The sequence below is a fragment of the Tachypleus tridentatus genome, chromosome 9 (genome assembly GCF_004210375.1).
Source record: "Tachypleus tridentatus isolate NWPU-2018 chromosome 9, ASM421037v1, whole genome shotgun sequence".
Classification (NCBI taxonomy): Eukaryota; Metazoa; Arthropoda; class Merostomata; order Xiphosura; family Limulidae; genus Tachypleus; species Tachypleus tridentatus.
The window spans coordinates 166,178,995-166,185,143 of NC_134833.1; positions in this window are offsets into that span (position 1 = coordinate 166,178,995).

A 6,149-nucleotide genomic window follows, 5' to 3' on the forward strand; every position below is an offset into this window, starting at 1 on the left:
AGACTTACCACTGCACCAGCAGGAAACCCCATCAGTTATTCATTAGTTTCAAAGTTCCAATTATATTAGCCCAATTATCTGAACCCCTCACATACGTTTAAATGTAAAAGTACTTCATATATATTGTGACCTTGTTAACCTAGATTAACTTTCTCATCAACTGCAGAAAAAGGAAAAGTTTAAGTTTAAGCCTTAGAAATGTTAAAGAAAAAATGAAATATGTCAGTGAGATGGTATAAATGTTTTACAAAAAACACTTAGTTGAAGAAGCAAAGAAACATTACCTGAGGATACTTTACCTGAGGATACTTTACCTGACCAAATGTTACCTGAGGATACTTTACCTGACAAAATGTTACCTGAGGATACTTTACCTGACAAAATGTTACCTGAGGATACTTTACCTGACAAAATGTTACCTGAGGATACTTTACCTGACAAAATGTTACCTGAGGATACTTTACCTGACAAAATGTTACCTGAGGATACTTTACCTGACAAAATGTTACCTGAGGATACTTTACCTGACAAAACGTTACCTGATGAACCATTACCTGACCAAACTTGACTCGACCAAACATTATCTCTTTTGAAGAATCCAAATCTTTAAATCCAGATATAAGTGGACAAAATTTAGAAAAAAGAGAAATACTTAACATTACAATTTGAAAAATATATTAAAAACAAATGTATTTGAAAAGCTCTGACGTGGATCAATATATTTTTATAAAGTAAAGCAGTATTAAAGCAGGTATATATTTCTTGTATAAGAAAATTAAAAAGGACCCCCAGTGGCATAGCAGTATGTCTGCAGACTTACACTGATAAAAACCAGATTTCAATATCTGTAGTGAGCAGAGCACAGATAGTCCATTGTGTAGCTTTGTGCTTACTTTAAAATAATCAAACATTAAAACCTATGATGATTTTTTATTAAATAACATTACGTCTTGTAAAATTTCATAACAAATTAATTATTGAATCACGTAAATTAGATTATATTTCTTGAATATCACAAAAAAATGAAAGTTTGGTTCTGTGACACCAGGATTTAGTGGAAGGTTTTCCTATAGTGAGGTTAACCATCCTGTACACAACACAGCCTGATCTCCTACAGAGTGAGTTTAAAGTTGAGGTTAACCATCCTGTACACAGCACAGCCTGATCTCCTACAAAGTGAGTTTAAAGTAAAACTTCCATGAAGAGAAGGACTTTCTAAGACTGCAGAATTACTCACGGTCATTAAAGAGAGATGTCTAGTCCAGGAGAAGTCCCTCTTCTGGTTAGAGGACTTTTTCCAGTACTTTGAAAATCAATGAACTCCATAAGCCTGAAACTATAGACTCGGAGAGACCTGCTCGTATCTGGTGCACTCAGACCTTACAAATAGGTTGATTCCTTCCTGGTTGATTTTAGCAAAAGGCAATTTTGGATTACTCAGATTCTAGAATGGTGGAAACATTGATGAATTCAAACCCACATGAAAAGGTCTTTGTCAAACTCCAAGTCTATCACTAATGAGAGTACAACAACTCCAGCTCTGGATAAGTTGGACATTTTGCTGGATTAGGAATTCCATTAGTTACAGTTGTCTCCCAACAGTTGAGACAGTAGGCACATGCGGATCAAAACAATGATCCATGGTCCAAGAGATACAAAGAAGTTCCCACTAAGTCATTAGCAGCATCTGATAACTGTGGTTTAGCAGAGTTGTATGATGACACATCTCATCATCCTACAGCTATTGACCATGCAACACTAATTTGGACAGTAATTCACCAAACAAAGGATAAAATTCTGATGTTGTTTTGCTTCTGAGCTAGATGCTGGAACAGTTGTAGGTACAGTGAGAAAAGTGTTAGTGGCCTATGCAAGCAATAAAACTTGGGTCATATCTATTATGCTGTGATCAAATGCAGGGCTACTGACACACCTAAGAACATTGGTTGAAGGTTCATGACAATCTCACCCCAAGGCAATGAGAGGAACTCAGTTGAATATGCAATGTGTTTGTAGGAATAGATGGCTAATGGGATTAAACAGTGGTCAGTGGACACCATTTGGGCATACGTAATGCAACCCACATAAATCAACCCCCCACACTGGCTTCTGTAAGGGTAGTCACAATAGCTAAAATACAGTGGGGTGCTGCGATAAGACATCATACAACCTTCTGAACAAATGAATATTAGGGTGCTTACATTGGTTTAATACTCTAAACCTGGTGTCTGTATACTGACAGGCTATGATAAAAAAAAGCAGAGTTAAAATGTCTTCTAGCATGAGAGATGACTTATTTCAATTCTTCATCATACCATTTAGTTTCTGTAATGTCTCAGCCAAATTTGAGTGGCTTATGGAGCTTACAGTCAAAGGACTACAATGGAAAAAATGCCTGTTTATGGTATTTGGTCACATCTTCAAGGCTATGTTTAAACCCTTAAGAATGTTATTCCAGTGCTTTAGAAAGGTAGGCCAGAAACTAAAGTCCAGATATTGCTCACTTATGGAAACGTACATGGGGGTTTCTTTGCCATGTAGTTGGAACAAATGTAATCTTAAATAGCCAAACCAATAGCTGCAGTAAGAGACTGGACCTGACTTATAACAAAGCAAAAAGACTGTAGCTCTTTTGGTTTTTTATTGTAATTTCAATGATTGGTGGCCATTTTTCAATAATAAAAACTTCATTGCATATTCTTATGAAAGTTGAAGGATGCTACAAATCATTCCAAGTTTTAAAGCTTTACAGATGTTTAAATGCCAGAGGTTAATAAATTTTAAAAATTCAGCAGATATTATAGTGTGATGTGTAACAAAATTCTAACAATATGGCTTTATCATGGTTCATTGCCTGGGCTATCATAGAAATGCAAGAGGTAGGAATGTCTCACTGCATGATAAGGCCTTGACCAGTATTGAAATGTGTTAATTCTGGATATCATGTAAGAGGTAAAGTCACAAATTAAAAGATGAATCTACTAGACAATGGATGCCAAAGTTGATATTTCAGAGCCCCAGTGTAAGTAACTGAGAGAACTTGACCTAGCAAGGATATCATTATGGCTCAGTGAAGTTTAGTTTACCCACCACTAGTGGAAGAGAGTAACAGAGATACATTTAATCTGTGGTACTTGTATTGGTCATTGCAAGTAGAAGAATATGTGTGATGTATCATTGCTACCAGCTTGAGAGACAGGGTGCCTCAAAATTAATGCAGTAAGTGATTACCAGAACTGTGGACCAAGGTATACTCCATAATTTATACAACACAAGAAGCAGAGAGCATCATGTGGCATGCACTTATATTAATATTTGACAACAGTTTTTCTGGTTGCAAGTTATAAAAATGTTTGGCACTTGTGTGAATGTTGTATAGTGTACGAGAACCATAAACTGATGAATTGTCAAACCAGACTGTGCACACTCCCACAGCGATACTTTCAAAGTTTGCTGAACCCAAAAGAACCAACTAGAATGAACACTTGTTATATGTAATGATGACAGCTAGAGCATCAGAACAGGGATCAACAGGCTGTTTACTGAACCTTCTTCTGTTTAAATAGAAAGTATTATTCCCCATAGATGTGACACTTGTTCCTCCTCCACAAGTATCTTAGTGCCCCAGTAATATGTGAATGGGGAAAAACAATGGTCAGTGTATGCAATTTCACCCAGTAGTATCTTGGGAAGGTTGCACAGTGACAAAAGAGGTGTTATAACTGAATGAGGAAAGAATGGATTTTCCAATACAGTAACAGGACAAAATACATTACATTAACATGTACCAAAAGTAACTGAGAATTGGATGGACTGGTTCATACATGGAACTCCAATGAATTGGTCTTCTAGCATATGAGATACAACAGATGCAAGCTGCATAAAAGTGCAAGGAGCACATTCATATGTTGTGTTCATACACTGCAGAAAAATCCTTGATGTACTGGCTTCTATGTCATCATTGTGAATGGAATACATCCCTCTAAGAGGCTTTGGGACTTTGCCCAGAGGTTTCATTAAGTTTAATATATATACATGTGCAATTTGATTTTTTGTTATATTTGTCACATAAAGAAACTCTTGCACTGTGCTGCCCTTTTTGGTGAGGGCAAGTTGCATAGTATTAAAACAAATCTTTTCAAATTTACCAAAGTTAATCTGTTTATCAGTATTGAAGATTTTTTTTCTTCTTGTATTTTGGTAATTTTGAAGGTTAAAAGTTATATATGTGAACCACTCACTACTATTTTTGTCAGTCCTTGAATAGTGGATAACTATCATAGGATTGGAAGTTTGCTAATATAACCTCTTTTTTCAAGGGAGGTGATAAAAATTGTCCCAGTAATTGTAGACCCATTAGTCTTCCACCAGTTTTGGGAAACGTTTTAGAAAGTTTGATAAAAGTCATTTAACAAAGTTTAGAATTTACTGGATAGTCAACATGGTTTCACTACATGAAACTTTTGCCTTACAAATCTTTTGACATTCTTTAAAAATGTTACTGCTTATGTAGATTATGGTAAGGATGTAAGTTTGGTGTATCTGAATTTTCAGAAAGCATTTCACAAGGTGTCACATAAAAGACCATGGGCCCTGGGGCTGAGCCTCTACCAAACTTAAAGCTGTGTTGGATATACAAGACTGAACAGTGTAGCAGTTATTATTTATTTCACTTGGTGACTTAATATTTGGTGATTACGTAGTTTTTAAAGTTAATTAATTTAACACGCTACTCTGAAGTCAAAGGGTATACTTGCACGACAATTTGTTGAATATTAAATAAAGTTCAGCCTGGAAACTCCCGTGAGAAGGTGATTTTAGATGTATTTTTTCGAAGCAAGTTTCCGTTTATTAATTGACAAATTATTAAGTGAAACAGTACCTTTAAGTTTCCATCCTAGCTAGTACTAAGGTTTACTTACTAGAAGTAAACTCAGTATATATCAATCAGACCATATCGTCAGCATCATCAAATAGTACCCTAGTATATTACATCTTGGCTTTGAGCGCCCTCTGGTCAACATGTGAATTGAAACATTGAAAATATATCTTACAACAGAATACACTAATATTGTAAAGTCCTCAAATTAAACGTCCTGCAGTAATAAGATATTATACTTAAAATAAATGTACTATACCCATACTGTAGCATTCTTAAAATCACTGTGCAAAGTACAAGTTCTACATTAGTAATAGTTATGTTTGCAGGAAAACGAAGTTTCACAATAAAAAAGATGAAATGAACTCTCGTTAATTACTTTTAAAAAAGATCAAATTTATTTTTACATTTTACATTAAATTCGGAAGCTGGAATCTGCAGAATTCTGCACCATTCTATATTTATGACATTACGTAGTAAAAAAAATACATGCAATATATAACATCCTTAAAATAAGCTTGCTATACTAGTCATACAAATTCCTCAGAACACAAACGTACTGTACTGATAGCAAAAAAAAGTCATCAAAATAAGCGTACTGTTGTATGTATTCATTACAGTTATTTAATTAAAGTGATGCAAAGTCCAGTCCACATAACGTTAACGAACTAAATTATTTCCTGAATAAAATTTAAATCAGGTTGCTTTAACAGAGGTTGTAGGCAAAAATTAACAACATTTCAACAGAACTTACGAGAATGAAAATATTTAATTAGTTTCAATGCACAAAAACAAATATTATTCTACGCAAGTCGTTAACGTATTAACTTGTTAACAGAATGCATCTGTAATATATTATTCTACGCAAGTCGTTAACGTATTAAATTGTTAACAAAATGCATCTGTAATATATTATTCTACGCAACTTGTTAACATATTAACTTGTTGAATGCATCTGTAATATATTATTCTACACAAGTCGTTAACATATTAACTTGTTAACAGAATGAATCTGTAATATATTATTCTACACAAGTTGTTAACGTATTAACTTGTTAACAGAATGCATCTGTAATATATTATTCTACACAACTCATTAACGTATTAACTTGTTAACAGAATGCATCTGTAATATATTATTCTACACAAGTTGTTAACGTATTAACTTGTTAACAGAATGCATCTGTAATATATTATTCTACACAAGTTGTTAACGTATTAACTTGTTAACAGAATGCATCTGTAATATATTATTCTACACAAGTTGTTA